Below are 17,723 nucleotides of genomic sequence, written 5' to 3' on the forward strand. Positions count from 1 at the left end.
ATAACAGCAGCCATTAACTGAGGTGAGTGATCACACTTTAAAAGTTTCATTCATTTATCCATTTTAGTCACTCAGTCGTGTCTGACTCTTTGTGACCCCCATGGACTATAGCACACCAGGCTTCCCTGTCCATCACCAACTCCCAGAGCTTACTCAAACTCATGTCCATCGAGTCGGTGATGCCATCCAACCATCTCATCCTCTGTTGTCCCCCTCTCCTCCCGCCTTCAATCTTTGAAAAGCATCAGGGTCTATTCAAATGAGTTAGTTCTTTGTATCAGGTGACCAAAGTATTGGAGCTTCAGCTTCAGCATCAGTCTTTCCAATGAATATTCAGGACTGATTTCCTTTAGTTGGAAAGGAACTAAAGGAAAGGAACCAGTTGGACTGATTGGATCTCCTTGCAGTCCAAAGGACTCTCAAGAGTCTTCTCCAACACCACAGTTCAAAAGCATCAGTTCTTCGGTGCTCAGCCTTCTTCACAGTCCAACTCTCACATCCATACATGAGTACTGAAAAAACCATAGCTTTGACTGGACCTTTGTTGGTGAAGTAACGTCTCTGCTTTTTAATATGCTGTCTAGGTTTGTCATAGCTTTTCTTCCGAGAAGCAACCGTCTTTTAATTTCATGGCTGCAGTCACTATCTGCAGTAATTTTGGAGCCCAGAAAAATAAAGTCTGTCACTGTTTCCATTGTTTCCCCATCTATTTCCCATGAAGTGATGGGACCAAATGCCATGATCTTAGTTTTCTGAATGCTGAGTTTTAAGCCAACTTTTTCACTCTCCTCTTTCACTTTCATCAAGAAGCTCTTTAGTTCTTCACTTTCTGCCATAAGGGTGGTGTCATCTGCATATCTGAGGTTATTGATATTTCTCCCAGCAATCTTGATTCCAGCTTGTGCTTCATCCAGCCCAGTGTTTCTCATGATGTACTCTGCATATAAGTTAACTAAGCAGGGTGACAATATACAGCCTTGATGTATTCCTTTCCTGATTTGGAATCAATCCACTTCTAGCTGTTGCTTCTTGACCTGCATACAGATTTCTCAGGAGGCAGGTTAGGTGGTCTGGCAATTCCCATCTCTTTAAGAATTTTCCTCAGTTTGTTGTGATCCACACAGTCAAAAGGCTTTGCTGTAGATCCACAAAGTCAAAGGCTGTGGCGCATTCTCCTTTAAAAGTTTTCAGTGTTTTAATTCTTTTAAAAAGTTAAATTGGAGGATAATCGCTTTACAATGTTGTGTTGGTTTCTGCCATACAGCAACGTGAATCAACCATAAGTATACATATATCCACCCCTCTTGAACTTCCCTCCTGCCCCACTCCCATACCACCTTCTAGGTCATCACAGAGCACCAAACTGAGCTCCCTGTGCTATACAATAATCTCCCATTAGCTATCTATTTTACACAGGTTAGTGTATATATTTCAATGCAACTCTCTCAATCACAGTTTTAATTTAATCTTTAATACTTACTATTACTTGTTACAAGTATCTATGCTCTAAGTATTTCCATATCAACTCTATTCTCAGTGTCTAGCTCAGAGAAGCATTTAATACATATTTGGCCACTGCATAAATAGTATGACCTTATGTTATCTTTAAAATGGAATCTAAAAGTTTCTCTCTATTGTTAAGAATGATTTGTGAATATTTTAAATCTTAAAGTTATATAATTTCTCACATTATATAAAAGGTATTGGGAAAATACAATTCAGGAACTCAAGGATTCTATCAGGTGAGGAAAACTAATGCCAGAGACCAGTACTGAATCTTCCTTCTACCCTGGTCTGGACACCAGTCATGACCTAAAGTAGGACCAAGGTCCTGCTAATGTTTCAGATGGAAATGGGCCAAGTCAGCCCAAGACTAACGACATGAATGCTCCAGGGGTTGGAACCATCACAGCACATCTGGGCACAGATGCTAGCAGGTAATGGCTTTACAACTTCTGGACCCAGGGTCAATCAAAAGAACAAGTGAAGTGACTACATCATTTGACTGACCATCCCAGGTAAGGTTTGCAATAGTTCTTCCCTTTTCTTCTGGAATGAAGGAGATTTAGGGTTTGGTGGTTTTCTCAGGTCTGTGGAACTAGTATCTTCTGAGAGAGACTAAGTAATGGAGGGGAAATGGTACTTTCTTAGATGACTTTTTAGCATCCTGTATCTGACACCTCTGAAACCATGGAAGTCAGAAGGAATATGGAATTTAAAGGAAAATAGAAAGGTTCTAACTTTACCACTTATATTGAAGCTTTCTGTGTACAATTCCACTCAGAAATGGCTTATTGAACACCTGCTCTATTTTGGGGGCTGTGACTAACAAGCTTGTTATTGTTTTGTTAAGTACAGTGTATTTTTTAAATTTAGTGTATTTTTACATTTAGAAATTTAAAATTAGAAATAATTCTTAATTATGGCTACTATCAAGACTTCAAAGCAGCCAACATCAATAATAGAACTTTGGTAGAATTTAACTTCAGATAAAATTTTCACAATGATATAAACTGTCTACTGAAATAGGATACTAAAAGATAATCAATATATCGGAAGACAAGTTTTGCCCCTAAATATGACAAGCAAATGGGTCTTCCTTATAGCAAAATATCTTATGCACTGCTTCTAAAAAGCACTGTAAAAATAGAAAAAGATAGAAGAATTAAATTATTCAAATAAGAAATATAAGTGGCTGATAAAAAAAAGAAAAACTTGAATGTTATTAGTAATAAAAATGTTTGCACCTACAAACGATGTCAAAATACAATTTTTCCTGTTAACTTTTTATGAATTGGGTTTTGAAGACTGCATTAAGAGTTCTATCCATCCATCTATCAGACGGGTTGAATGTAAATTAATCAAGTGGACAAGAGGGTAAGGGTCTGAGAGAAGGGCACTCTAGAGGTGTGAAGCTGTACTCTTGTGTTCAGAGACGTGAAAAGTTCAGCACTGCTAGAGATGAGTATGCAAGGGGGAGGAGAGTGAAGAGTGAGGCAAGATAAGTAGGAAGGTCAGGATTATGGAGGATATTGAGTAGGGAACGGTAAAGACCTTTGTGTCCTGAGGATGATCAGGATCCAGTAAGGACTTTCTACAGGGAAAATTCCAATTGAATTCGAGTTTTAGGAAAATCACTTTGACCCTGCAGGTAGGGTGAGGCTGAAGACAGGATGATCACTCAAGCACAACAGGTGGCCCAGTGAGATGGGGAAGCCTGAACCTAGCCAAGAAAGAAAGGCTAAGAGGAGAGCAACAAGCACCTTCTGTGGCACCTTCCCTAAGTCTAAGGGTTTAGCCTATGAGCTACAATTACACTCAAAGGAAAACACCAGCAAGGACACACTTGGCTTCTTTTCCATTTTAGCACAGCTTCACCTTCAAAGCTAAGATGTCCCCCGGTTTGTTTTCACCGATGTGACTCTGGGGGTCAGGGGTGGAGAGGCTGTTAGCCCAGAGCTGGGCGTAGTTTGTGGTCAGTAAATTTGTGGGCTGCTTTCTGCATGTCCTCACACTGGCTGAAGGGTTCTGATAATGCAAGGATTTGGGCCCAAGCTGTAGGGAACTCCTATCTCAAGGCTCCTGCCCACACCCTAGGGGAGTTTCCTGGAAGCCTGAGCTCTTCGTTATATGTTAATCAGCTCTAACCAAAATGGCAACCAGGGAGAGACCCGAGCTCTGAGAAGAAAAGAACCCGACAAGTCTCAGGAAAGATGGAGAGGGTCTTCAAATTCTCATCTGGAATTTATTTTTTGCCTTTCCAGGAACATAATATATCTGGTTACTGCTCTTCTAATTCATGAGGGTAACAAACATTGCTTATAGTTAACCCTTCTCCAGCAACCCCCACTTTTTTTTTTTTAAGAAAAAGAGGAGGGAATTTCACAACTTGACTAGGATATGTACAATTTCACTTTTAAATTATAAATTCATGTTATGGTTTAGGGAAAACTGATATGACTTAATATTTTAATATTACAGAATATTAATAGAACTACTATTAGTAGTTCTAACTATAGTTAGGTTGGTGGATATATAAGGGGAAATGATATAAATAAATCATTGAAGTGCTTTATGTTGGGTTTTAGTTGAGCCACTTGGAGCTATTAAAATAGCACAGTCTTTCAGTAAAAACTTAGAAGTAAATGGGCTTCCCTGGTGGCTCAGCAGTAAAGAATCCACCTACAATGCAAGAGACAGCTTTGATCCCTGGTCAGAAGATCTCCTGGAGAAGGAAATGGCAACCCACTCTAGTATTCTTGCCTGGGAAATCTCATGGACAGAGGAGCATGGCGAGCTACACACATGGGTTTCAAGAAGTTGAACACAACCTAGCAACTAAACAACAAAAGTCAGAACTGTAATAAAATAAAAACAGTTCTTTGCTGGGTGGTTGGGAATGAATAGGAAAACCCATAGATGTCGCTTCAGAGGTGAAGGTGTACAAAGCTCAAATCTTAAGGGAAAAGTGTGTATTCTCTAGAATACAAAGATTCTTTTCTAGATAAAGAATCTGAAACCCAAAGCAATTAACTGACAACCTGGCAAAGACACATAGCTAGTTAGTGCAGAGCCTGGAAGAAAACTAACCTCCCTTGACTCAAAGTTCATTTTCTCCCCACTATCCCATGTTATTCTATGATTAACTACGGAATTAGAGATTTCACTGGCTATGGTGTCACACACAGAGAAGGACACCAGAATAGGAAGAGTGGTAAGATTATATAAGAAAATAACACACAACAGAGTTGCAAAACAAAAATAGTAAGTCCAAATAACCTTTCTAGGTTGTAACAAACAACAGCTATGTCTCCAAGCATGGAGAGAGAAGGAAGAGGGGCTGTCATTGCCTAAAAGATTCTGTGGTGCTCCTTTGGCATTTAATTCAGGAAACTGTGCAAGAATCGCACTTTCAGAAAAACCTTTCAGTGATATTTTTCACACAGACACACACAAATGGCAAAGGATGAAAAGGTCCAATTAAGGAGCTTATTCGATAGAAGACACATTGTAAAATAATTATATTGCCCTTCTAATTGCCAGGGAAGAGGGTGGAGACCTGTTAAAAGTGTACAATAGACACCGGCACTAAAAGGAATCCAGATAACAGCTAACAGAACTGGTTATAAAAAGATTAGAAGCACTTGAAGCTGACCAAACAGAAGGCACAGATAACACACATCTGCAGGTTCGCAAGGCCTCAGTGGGAGAACCGGTGAACCTTAGAACTGCAGCCTACACGGCGTGAAGTGGAAGGCTGAGCAAGAGTCTGACTCGCTCAGGTGTCAACTGTCTAAGATATTTTGGTAAAACAATTTTCTAAACAAAGTTGGTTTGAGCAACTGGTCCTCAATTTTGGACAGTCTTCTGAAACTGAGTCACAAGATTTTTGTGATAAGTGTGAGAAAGAGCACTCCAGGGACCTATGTATGATTCAGAAAGTTTAAGTATAGTGTTCTAACCCAAGCAGAAAATAAAAACCCAGATATCGAGCACGTCCTATAACCAGACACTCTGCCACACTCTTAATTCTCAGACCCTACCATTTTAGGTGATCTTATCCCTATTGTATGGATCACAAAAGGGGCTGGTTAATTTGGAGAAGGCCGCTCCAATTGAGGGCAGGAGGAGAACGGGCAACAGAGGATGAGATGGTTGGATGGCATCACTGACTCAATGGACATGAGTTTGAGCAGACTCCAGGAGATAGTGAAGGACAGGGAAGCCTGGCGTGCTGTGGTCCATGGGCTTGCGGACACAACACAGTGACTGAACAACATCGACACTAAGAAACAAATGCCAAAGCAGGAATTACTTCTGACCGGACCGTGCCCATTTTTCATGCCCCACAAAGTAGATCGATGGGAAGAGTTACGACTTCTCATTTTCTTCTCTGTCAAGGCTGGACCTAAGGAACTGAAGAAGATGCCTAGAGAAGGCAGGTCAGTTCATTCTATGTTGGTTAATGCATGCCTGACCCAGTAGGAAATGATATGCTACCAAATTTCCCAGGTAGTTTTTAGGGGAACTTAGAGAAAGGCTGTCTGACTGTAAGGCCCCACACACTGTCTGGGTAACCATGGTTCCCCTACAAACTACAGAATAAAATTTAGCATTCAAACTCTACATCCCAGCACTTCCTTAAGACCCTCACCAGTCTTCTCCTTGTCATTCAGTCGCTCAGTCATGTCCGACTCTTTGCCACCCCATGGAATGCAGCACTCTAGGCTTCCACGTCCTTTATCATCTCCCAGTTTGCTCAAACTCATGTTCATTGAATCAATGATGCCCTCCAACCATCTCGCCCTCTTGTCACTCCCTTTTCCTCCTGCCCTCAATCTTTCCTAGCATCAGGCAATTTTGCTTAAACAGTCAAACAATCTTCATTGTGATATACACAGAAAAGCATGCAAAACTTTATGGTTTAAAAAATGACAGACTATAAGAGTAGCTATTATATTCCAAGCACAGTGGTCAGTGCTTTCTTCCTGTTATCATATTTGATCTTAACTAAAACAAAATGTATCCTTATTTTATAGGAAAAAAAAAGCAGAATCCAAAGGTAGATGGGTACAGGAGAGCATAAGCAACTTATTCAAAGCCATATAGTCACGAGTTAGTGAGAGAGAAGGATCTGAATTTCAGTCCCTCTGCTTAGAATTGTACACTTCCTGTTTGGCAAAGCATGTCTTTGCTTCGGGCTGCTTGGGGACATCATTGACTTCCTCCTATCCTATCACCGTCTTCATCAGCCTTAGCCTTGGTCACAGAGGCTGTTCACAACAGCTGTCCTGATCTCAGGTGAGGAAAACATGGTTATGGGGAAGAAAATGGTCAGTCAAGATTTATGCAAACAATCTTCCATTGTTTACTTGTTTTAGGGTAAAAAGAAATTTTCATAGTTGGGAACTACCTACGGTTAGGTCCACGGTAAGGTGCACAGATAAAGTGCCAATATAAGTATGTTCCAAAGGTGTCATTAGACTAAAGAATTATGTTGTTCATCTGAAATTCAAATCTATTTGTGTGCCCTGTATTTTATTTGCTAAATCTGGCAATCATAGTCTCTGAACAGAAAGGCTTCTCAGTAACTTTCATTCTTGGAATTAAAAAAAAAAAATGAAAATAGCTAAAATGAACACAGAACCAGAAACAAAGAGTCTATGGATCCCTCAATATACAGATCAAAACTCTCCTCTCTCTTAAAACTTCCTCAGGCTCTGTGCCAAGGTACATCACAGTTGAAGGCAGATGCTTCAGGAAAAAGATCTATGAGAAATGAAAGTTGGACTTCTAACTCTGTGTGAGCTTGAGCAATACCCTTAATTTCACTGAACTTAGTTTTGTTATTTGTGAAATTAAAACACTGAAAAACATAACTTCCAAGTTCTTTTCAGTTCTAAAAATATTCTCCTTCCATAAAGAAAGTGAAGGAAAATAAAAATTTGGTGAATATATATTGAGTCCTGTAGAAGATACTTTAACAACTTATTTAATTCTCAGAATAATTTAGAGAATCCAATTATATTAGCCTTGCAATCGGTACCTGGCTACTTCTTTGTGGCAACCCTTATTTCCCTCTACTCCTATTCTGAAGGAAGACCAAGTTCTTAGGTGTCGTGTAGAAATGGGTTAAATTGCACAATACGTTAAACAGAAATGGATGGTTTACTGAAGGTTTGGTAGGGGGCTAGGTACCAGGACCCCAAGTAAGACCTCTCAGTTCTTAATTGTGAGGTTCCACCTGGGGACCAGCTACCATCTTTCTGTTCAGTTTCTAAGTTCCTTTCCTCCAGATCCTTACCAGTCATATTCTCCCCAGTCTCTTTTTTTTTCAGTATGAGTAGACTCAGAAATAAGGTAGAATTCAGGGCACTTTCAAAGTGTGGTGAAGCTGTTTTAAACCAGCCAAGCGTTACCAAGAACTATCTTTCAAACACTGAACATCTGATGGTAAAAAGCTTCTGCCTGACTTTCAAGAAAAGCTCTTTAACCTCTACTTAATAAGTAGTTAAAGGGGGAATAACTACGAATTTAATCAAATAGAAAATGCACATGAAAACTCTGTATTCTGTAATGTCCCTCTGTGTTGGCTACAATCTTAGCTGCATTAAAGAGGTTAAGTTTATGAGCCATGAAATCAAATAGTAGTAGAAAGCCTTTTGAAACTGGTTTCCTTCAGTCAGCACAACCTTCTTGAGATTCACTACACCTGTTGTATGTATTGGTAGTTTGCTACTTTTTGTTACTGAGTCGTATTCTATCCTATGCATGTACCACAATTTGTTTATCCATTCACCAGCTGTTGACCATTTAGGTTGTTTCCAGCTTTTGGTGCCTATGAATAAAGATGTCATAAACATAAACATTTGTATATAGGTTTTTGTGTAGAAGTCAGTCTTTCTCTTCCCAGAAATAGAATTGCTACACTGTATGGTCAATTTATATTTGATGTTTAACTGCTAAACTCACTTAAGTGTGGTTGTGCCATTTTACATTCCCTTGGCAACGTACAAGAGTTTCAAGGGCCTCCATATCCTGATCAACAACTGCAATAATATTTTAAAATTTTAGCCACTCTGATGAGTGTGTAATCGTATCACATCACGGTTCCAATTCATATTTCCACAATGATTAATGATATTGAGCATCTTTTCATGTGCTTATTTGCCATTTATATCTTTAGTGAACTATTTTAAATTGTTTGCCTGTTTTAAAAAAAAATTGGGTGGTTTGCTTTCCTATGAGTTTTGAGATTTCCTTTATATACCGTGGATACAAGATCCTTATCAGACATGTGACATTAAACCATTTTTTTCCCGGTCTATGTCTTGCTTTTAATTTTCTTAACATTATGTTTCAAAGAGCAGGCATTTTTAACTTAATGAAGTCCAATTTACCAATTTTTTCTTTCATGGTTCATGATTTCTGTGTCCTAACAAATCTCTGCTTAACTCAAGGTAACAAAGATTTTCTCTTGTTCTTTAGTTTTTCTGAAAGTTTTATAGTTCTAGCATTTATGCTTAATTCTGTAAGCTATTTTGAATAAATTTTTGCATATGAAGGCAAAGATCAAAGTTCATCTTTATGTCCATTTTTTCCAGTGCCATTTATTGAAAAGACTATTTTGCCCCACTGAATAACCTTGGCATCTTTGTCAAACATTCATCAGCTATAAACGTGTGAATCTATTTCTGACTCTCTTTTATGTTTATCCTCATGCAAACACCACACTGCTTTAATTACTGTAGCTCTCTACTAAATCTTGAAATCAGGTGGTAGGAGACCTCCAGCTTTCACTACATGATTTATAGATGCTCAAATGTGGAAATACTCGGAGAAGATGTTTCTTTTTCTCACGTAAGCACACTGACCGCTTGTACATATTTTGGAAGCATCTCTTTATTTCCTGTAACAGTTTACATCAGCGGCTGTAAGTCTTAAGTATTTTAAGAGTTCATTATAAAGCCTAGCTTTCATGTTGTATTGCACATGAACCCCTTGAATGGATCACTTCGTGTCCATGAAATGTGTTATCTGTCATGGGGGGCAGGAAGGCCAGGTCTCCAGCACCACGAGGGGCAAGGCGGGGCAGTGATACTGAACAGCTCTACTTTGCTGTCAAGTTATCTTGCTCTCCCATGGTTCCCTGCTTCTTGGAGGCTTTGAAAACAGGTTGTGCAGGTTGCACTCAAAATAGCAAACAGCTGGCTTTTAAGTCTTGGGAATTTCAGGGAAAGTATATCTTTCCCCAATTCAGTCTGTGGAAATGGGAAATCAACAACATTAGTCATGTGAACTGTTATGTCACAAATCAAGGGGATTTATGCTGAAGACAAAGTCCTGTTCTTGTCCTTGAAATGCAGAGACCCTCTCTTCTGTCACCAAAGGGAGTTTGGGGACAGAAATATTGTTATTTTCACAGAGGAAGAAGTGTGCATTATATCACACTCACCATTCTATAATTAGTTTCCTACTTGTAATTTTTTCTTCCCAAACTAGTGAAGAGAGAGACAAGCGTCTTTGCATAATAGCAGCTCGTGTGTTTAGCAATATCATTGAAGAAGTGTAACAAAGTATCACCTTAAAACTAAAATATTTTTCTAAAATGAGCTGTACATTCCTTGTATTGATAATGGAACATGCTGAACCGATTTAACCTGGCATCTCAGAGACTATTGAGGATCTAGTGTTGTTTGCCCCAGTATGAAATGGTTCTAAATTATTGCATTTCCTTTGTTCGTTTAATAGCTTCCCTCCACTCTTGCTGGTATGCCTTTTGTTTTGCAATGACATTACTGAACCACTACATTAGAAATGATAATTTAGCTTCCTGGAATTGTGAGAAAAGCAAGCAAATGGGCCCACAGGCTTCTCCTGTTTATGTGTGTGTGAGTGTGTGTGTGGGTGTGTGACAGAGAGAGAGAGGAGGGGGTCTGGTGTGGCGTCTATGTGCTAAGTATGTAAGAAGTAAATATTGATGCATGTATACACGTATCATATATATTTTAAGTTCCAGAAGAGTTTCTCTATATACCTGGGGCTGGTATAAATTAAGCTCTCAATAAATGTTTGTTGAATTCCTGGGGGTGGAAAAACACATAGACTTTGTGTTTATTGATACAGGATAGCCATAGCAACTCTGACAATTTTATAATTCATGCTGCACTGTGGGAAATGGGTCACGTCCACTGGAATGACCCCCAATCCTTTTAGAAGAGATAGTTATTCTGATAGCGTCACTAGGACTACTGGCCACTCCAGCTTTTGGGACTAAACTCCCAGGCAACCAGTTTTGTTTAGAAGGGTGTTATCTCCTGTGCTCACTCACTCAAAACCCCTTTCTAGGGACTAGGGGCACCCCCAGTTTAATTTTCCTCAAAAAAGAGCCATTTTCTAGTTATTAATAGAAAAATGCTATCTGGAATATTGATATTAATATCCCCAAGATATTCACACTGCTTTGGGGCTGAAGGGAAGTACATTCTTTAACTGCTAATGCTTTTGAGAATCAAGTAAATAAAGCAGAATTTAATGGTTTAGAAGCATTAACTGCATTTTCCTCTTGGGAGTCAATCAGTTAACCAGCTGATCTGAGAGTGGAGAAAAGGATATTGAACTCAACATCTCACAGATTTTATTTGATATAAAAAAATTAGGACTAATAAGATTGGGTTGTCTCTACTATGAAGATATTCTATTCGATAGTTGCTTTAAAAATGGTTTTAACTTTAAAGTCTGTTTTTAATGATGTTTGGGGTCTAGATCCATGAAGGACCAGTTACTTCTAATAGTAATTGTAATAGTCTTCATTTCAACGTTTATTGGGTTGGTTTTACATTCACTTGCTCCGTGCTCAGTTATATCCAACTCTTTTGCAACCCACTGGACTGTAGCCCACCAGGCTCCTCTGTCCATGGGATTCTTCCGGCAAAAATATTGGAGTGTGTTGCCATTTCCTCCTCTGGGGGGTCTTCCCAACCCAGGGATCAAACCTGTGTCTCCTGCGTTGGCAGGTGGCTTCTTTTACCACTGAGTCACCTGGGAAGCCTCCATTTTAGTGTCATGGATCTCTATTACTACAGGATTTCTAAGGTTAGACTGGGAAGGCAAAAGCTTGAAAATTCAGGATACATTGTTTTATTATGACAGAAAGTCACGCTTTAAAAAAAATAAAAGTGAATGTGCTCGTTCCTGAACTTGCCAATCCATCTTTCTTGGATAACTTTTCAAAAGCCTGGGGGGCACTGGGAGCTTAGTAAATATTTGAAAATGGCATCACCTTGCCTGAATTTTAATATATTTGTCCAGTTGTACGGGCACTGGTAAGATCTGTTCATAACTGAGGTGCCCACAGCTTACACACACACTCTCCTGCCTACCTGATGCCAGTTTCTAGACGGAGGCAAGGACTCACTCCTGCATCGCTTGCGCTCAGCACCCCTACAGCTGACTTTTCAGTGTGCAGTTGAATGGAACACACTGTGGGAAAAGCACCATCCCGTGCCCAATTCCGGAGCCATTAGAAATGGATGGAGTCCCTCTCCTGGATCTGTAGGCTGGACAACTTCCTTCTTACCCAGGCAATCAGTAAGGCCAATGACTTTGAAGTACAGCCCTCTGGTTACAAACTCTAGGCAGTTACTTGGAAGTTCTAAATATGCTTTCTCATTAGAGGGTCTGTCTCTGCTGTCCATTCTTAGACATAATGTCTCTTGACTTCAGTGGATGTCCTATATGCGGGAGGACTCTAGGATTCACTTTAAAAGAAGTTTACTGTTTTAAATGGGTAAAGCTGGGGAGTATCCACATACCCATTGACTGGCTTCTTTTCTTTTCAGGCTTCTATGAAAATTAGATGCCTATTCTGACCTAAGGGCTTCCCAGGTGGCGCTAGTGGTCAAGAATCCACCTGCCAATGCAGAAGACCTAAGAGACACAGGTTTGATCCCTGGGTCAGGAAAATCCCCTGGAGGAGGGCATGGCAACTCACTCCAGTATTCTTATCTGGACAATCCCATGAACAGAGGAGCCTGGCGGGCTACAGTCCATGGGGTCTCAAAGAGTCGGACACACCTGAAGTGACTTAGCACAATTCTGACCTAAGGATGAGGCAGTCAGTAATCATGAAAATAAACCATTTCATATAGAGAAGAATAAGTTTTTTCCTTCCATATATTTCAAACTCTTTCTGAGTCTCCATGGAACATCCTAAAGCTCTTCTCTAAGGAAGATTAAGAATTAAGTCCCTTACTCTATCTGTTCCTTCTTCTTAAAAATGTTCTCAGGCTTTCTTCCTGTCATTTTGCCTGAGATCATGGCAGATGTACACAGATGAAGGCTGAGTTCAAAACAAGCATGTCAGTGCAAAGAAGTGAATAAAGAAAAAAGAATGGTGGCCTAAAAGAATGCAGAGGTTTACAGAAATGATGTACCTCCTGTAAAAATCTTAACTGCTCAGAGACTCTCGGTTTCATGGAATGCCTCTTTGGAATGATCTTTTTCCCCCCCAGTGGCTGCGATACATAAAGGCCACTGAAATCTTGCCGTTACCCTCCCCCTGCTTTTTATAACCCCTGAAGTTCGGGTCAGTTTTCATGCATCGAAGCCCGAGTGGCAACTCTGGTTTAAATGCCATTTCATGCCTGATAAAATTTCATTAGGCATTTTAACTTTTAATTTCTTTTATTGACTTATCGTGCAGATGGAGAGAAATGTTTAGAAAGGGGAAAAAATTTAAACAGGGATTTACTGAAGTCATGTTTCAGTAAGGAAGGAAATACCATCGACTTTATTACAGCTGCCTAATGTTTTCCACAAACTGTAGAAATAATGCGTTGTATCTTGGTGACCTACAATAGCAGCTGACTGCTTGCACATGATGGAAATGCAATTTGGGTTTGCTAAAAATTAACTATTTAATGCCCTGGTCTCCGGGGCTCACGGTGTCTTGGGTCTGGTTTGCTCTATATGATGCTCTTTTCAAGTCGTGGATGGTCATTTGCTATAGGTTTGAATGCGGCTGCGCGGCTTCCTGAAAGGCAGCTGGGCTCCAATGGGGACCAGCTATACCGTATATCCATGTGCCTGTGTTTGCTGTTCCTATACATTTCTAAGAACTGGTGGGAAGGTTTCATCTGCCCCCTTCACCTGCCCCCCACTCCCCTACCAGCCCAACCCTGTCGAGACCCCTGCTTCCCTCCCTCTCTCCCTCAGCTGGGCCTTATCTGGCCTGTTCAGTGATGCGATAAAACAAAAAGGGAAGTTTCTGATTGCACGAACACACCCTTTGGAGAGATTCCAGCTAGAGAAGAGTCCGTTAAGGAAAGTGAGAGCGGTGGCGGGAGGCCTGAGTGCCAGGAGCGAGGAAAACGGCAAGCTGAGGAGGAAAAAATAATAACATGCCAGAATGGCGGTGGTGATTTCGAGAGGTCTGTGGGTGGAGGGAGTTCGAAAAGGAACTTGCCTAATGAGGCCTCTCTGAAGATTTACTGCAGTGGCTGCTGCTGAGAAGAGGATCCGGAGAAAAGATGTTCTGCCCTGACTAGCTTCACAGGAAGTCAGGCAGGGCTTGTAGTCTCTGGCAGGCAGAGGAGGGAGACTGCTCAGCCAGCAGCAGCCAGGGCTTCTCAGTTTAATTGTTTTTAAAGAGCCCCCTTCCACACAGCATTTGTGACCCTATAACACATACAGTTCTCAAGGCAGGAAAACCAAACAGAGAAACCATTCTGGACGAGAGCCGTCCCCTAGCTAGTCCTAAGGATGACCGCATCAGCTCCTGTGGAGGGCGGGGGGGAGCCCATTTCCTTCCCCACCAGCACCTCTCCTGGAGTTCCGGGCTCATCCTGCAGCCATCAGCTTTTCTTGGCTGAAAGGATGCGCCAGACCATCCACAGAGCTCAGAACGCTGTCGGTCCTTTGCTCAGCGGAGCGGGGTCTGGCCACTCCCCGGTTCCCCCCGCAGGACCCTGAGCCCCGCTCACTTCCAGGGACCGGAAGTGCAACTCTGCAGTGCAAATATTAGCACCGCAGGCGGCTAGCACTCAAATAGGGATGTTCTCTCGGTGCTGAAGGAGTTAGGAGGGCAAAATCACTGGCGAAAGCACTACCTTTCAGGTGAAAGAGCTTGTCTGTCCAAGTCTGAGGAAGTTACAGTCACTGCCATTTGACTTCTGTGACCACGCAGGTTTAGTGAGCAGAAGTTACTGGGGCAACGACACAGAAAGACCTGGCCTTAGAACAGGGGTCCCAACCCCGCCCCCGCAGGGGCCAGGGACTGGTACTGGTCCATGGCCTGTTAGGAACCGGCCGGCACTGCAGGTGGTGAGCGGGGAACCGAACAATCCACTCCCCCAGGCCACCCCCCTGTCCGGGGAAAAACTGTCTTCCATGAAATTGGTCTCTGGTGCCGAAGAGGCTGGGGACGACTGCCTTAGAACACTCCTATTCCATCTGACCACGGGAGGACACAGGCACACGGCTCCGGTGGACCTGCTGAGGTCCCTCTGAGAATTCATGCTGGGTAATAAGTCAGAATCCTTTTCAGGAAAGAAAGACAAATGCGGTTCTGGGTGTTTTTTTCACGTCAGAGAGGAAAGCTGCCCGTCGGGCTCATCGTGTAAATCACAGGAAGGGAGGTAGAATATGGACAAGGATCCAGAGCTCGGGATTCCGACCTCCACTCTACAAACAGTGAACTGGACTCGAATAAAGAGAACCCGACTCACCAGAAAGGCTCAGGTAGATCCCCGGAAGGGCAGCGCGCAGCCACGGCATGGGGAGAAAAGCAAAGGAGTTCTGGATGGAGAGACAGGTTCTTTGCTCATTCTTCTCAAAGACGGAGAGAGAAATAGAGCAGTGGGAAGAGGAGGGTCCCCCTTGTTCTCTCCCAGGTATGTGCGCCACCAGGTAGATGCCGCGTGAGGCGAGGAAGCATGGGACAGGTGAACACGGCCGCCAGGCCAGAGTCGGTCAGCGGCTCCTTTAAGGACTTTCACGTGTGCTGGCCGGGAGGGCGCATGCGTGCACGTGCGCGTGCGTTCGCGCGATCCACTCACTTGCAGAGCAGTGTGCTTCATAGACTTGCTTCTGATTTGTTGAAGGAGTAGCTGTTACAAAGAACGTCTGCTCAAGGACCCATAGGCAGAAGATAACGTCATTAATACTTGTTTTCATAAAAGATAGAAAGGACTGCTAGTTGCCTACCGAATATGTTTTCCATTTCTTCTTTCCTAACAAAAACCTAATTTGAGGACGGGGGCTGTGGGAGGTAAGTTGCCTATCTAGGCTTTTATGTCGCAGTCTCCCTTGTTGCTAAGTTCTGGCCAGTAGTATGTAAAGTAAATTTTATTTGGGGAAACATACAGGAAAGGTCCTTGAAAAATAGACAGATGGCAGCTCTCTTGTTGTCGTAAAATGCAAAGCTAGGGACTGAGGATGTCAAAATGGAAAGATGGAAGGAGCGGGTGTCTCTAATGGCATCTTGTTGGCTGCATAAAGACTCTGGATTTCCTTTCCCGGATTTCTTTTACAAGAAAATCTCTAGTTTGTTTAAGCCACTGTGACAGGGTCTGTGTTACCAGCAGGCAAAGCCAATTCCGAACAGATGCAGAAGGCAAGCTGCTTACTTTTTTCTCAGTACGTGGGTAGTCCTCATGACACAAAGAAGGGGCTGCTCAAATAGTAAAGTAAGTCATAGTAAACACTAGAGGTAGCTTCCAACCCACCTCTATTACATTCAGCCTTTAGATGTGACTGGCATACCTTTAAACGTCACAGACCCTTTTGAGAAACCGGAGGATGCTGTAGACAAACTCTTTAGGGAAATGCACATACACATTTACACAGGAAATCCTTACAGACTACCTCATTTTATGGAATCAGGGAAGTCCGACCAGGGAACCCTTGTTAAGGATTTCTGTGTTTGGTTACAATTACTTCAAAATGTAGAAAAGAAGGCACTAAATCTAGCTTGGCTCTGTATTCAGTCTTTTTCTTAGAGAAGTTTAGAACAAGGCTGGGTTTCCTGGCTAGTCACATGTATTTCCAGGAAGCTCCCAGGAAAGCAACCTAAATTTTCTCGATTTGGTATTGGGCTGGTGAGACCATTTGGTGAGGGAGAAATCAGATGCCGCTCTGAGGCCTGGCAGATCCAGGGATAGGACAGGCCATCACAAGAGCTTCAAGAGGCATCTGAAGCTAGCTGTAGCCCACGGTAAAATAAATTAGCTAATTTACTCTGCAAACCTGAACAAAGGATGTTGGGAAGGGCTTTCTGACTGAATGTGAACTGTCTTTGGAGAACTATCCATTCTTGTTCATTGGATTTTAGTAGATTTTGGATAGTTTTACAGCGCTGTGTATGTTTGTGTGATAGCACTGATAACACATTCTGAAAAGTTGGTTGGTTAATGAAGCTGTAACAAGATATTTTACTTAAAGAGCAGCTGTTCCAGTGTTGGGGCATTCCACTTCAAGCTGCTATGAGCTGATCTAGTCCAAAGAGGCTTTACTAAAAGTATGTTGTAATAAACAGGGTCCACCGGGTGAATTTGCCTAAATAGTTTTTTTGTGCTTTATGTCTGTGAGAAAAGACATATGATATTTGGGAAGCTGTTTTGCTTTGATTTCCCAGCAAAGTAATCCTTCTCTCACAAATTCTAATTGTATGATGCCATAGAACAGGCTTAACCCAGGTTGTAAAAATGCATAGGTTGTACTGTCTTAATTCCCCTTTGGGAGATATGTATAATTCATTTCCTTAAATCTTTATCATGCATGCTTTCCTCTTGAACTATTTGCATATCTTTCATTCCTTTTAAGCAAAACGTCACAAACAAAACAACAAACATCCTGATTTTATTCATTTTGGCTTCTGAGAGTACCTGGAGAACATGACATAGTGTATGTGGAGCATTTTCTCATAGTTTTAGAGCAAACTAGAATATTCTGGGTTAGTTCTCCAATTTCAGTGTGCAAAAGATACCTGCATGCTAAGTCGCTTCAGTCATGTCAGACTCTGCTACCCTCTGGACTGTAGCTCACCAGGCTCCTCTGTCTGTGGGATTCTCTAGACCAGAATACAGGACTGGGTTGCCAAGCCCTCCTCCAGGGCATCTTCCCCAGCCAGGGATTGAATCTGCATCTCTTATGCATTGGCAGGTGGGTTCTTTACCCCTAGCACCACCTGGGAAGCCCCAAAAGTACCTATAGAGTATATTAAA

General features: G+C 41.8%; 2 long non-coding RNA genes across 2 annotated transcripts in view; one reads left to right on the forward strand and one right to left on the reverse strand.

Moving 5' to 3' along the window:
• The window catches only part of LOC123334638, a 33,929-nt gene extending 18,471 nt beyond the window's left edge, over positions 1–15,458 (reverse strand). The window contains exon 1 of the long non-coding RNA XR_006552622.1: positions 15,228–15,458. This is a non-coding gene — a long non-coding RNA (uncharacterized LOC123334638). The remainder of the gene's footprint in view (positions 1–15,227) is intronic.
• A 63-nt stretch (positions 15,459–15,521) lies between these two features.
• The window catches only part of LOC123334639, a 29,455-nt gene continuing 27,253 nt past the window's right edge, over positions 15,522–17,723 (forward strand). The window contains exon 1 of the long non-coding RNA XR_006552623.1: positions 15,522–15,769. This is a non-coding gene — a long non-coding RNA (uncharacterized LOC123334639). The remainder of the gene's footprint in view (positions 15,770–17,723) is intronic.

Source organism: Bubalus bubalis, chromosome 8, assembly GCF_019923935.1.
Source record: "Bubalus bubalis isolate 160015118507 breed Murrah chromosome 8, NDDB_SH_1, whole genome shotgun sequence".
NCBI lineage: Eukaryota > Metazoa > Chordata > Mammalia > Artiodactyla > Bovidae > Bubalus > Bubalus bubalis.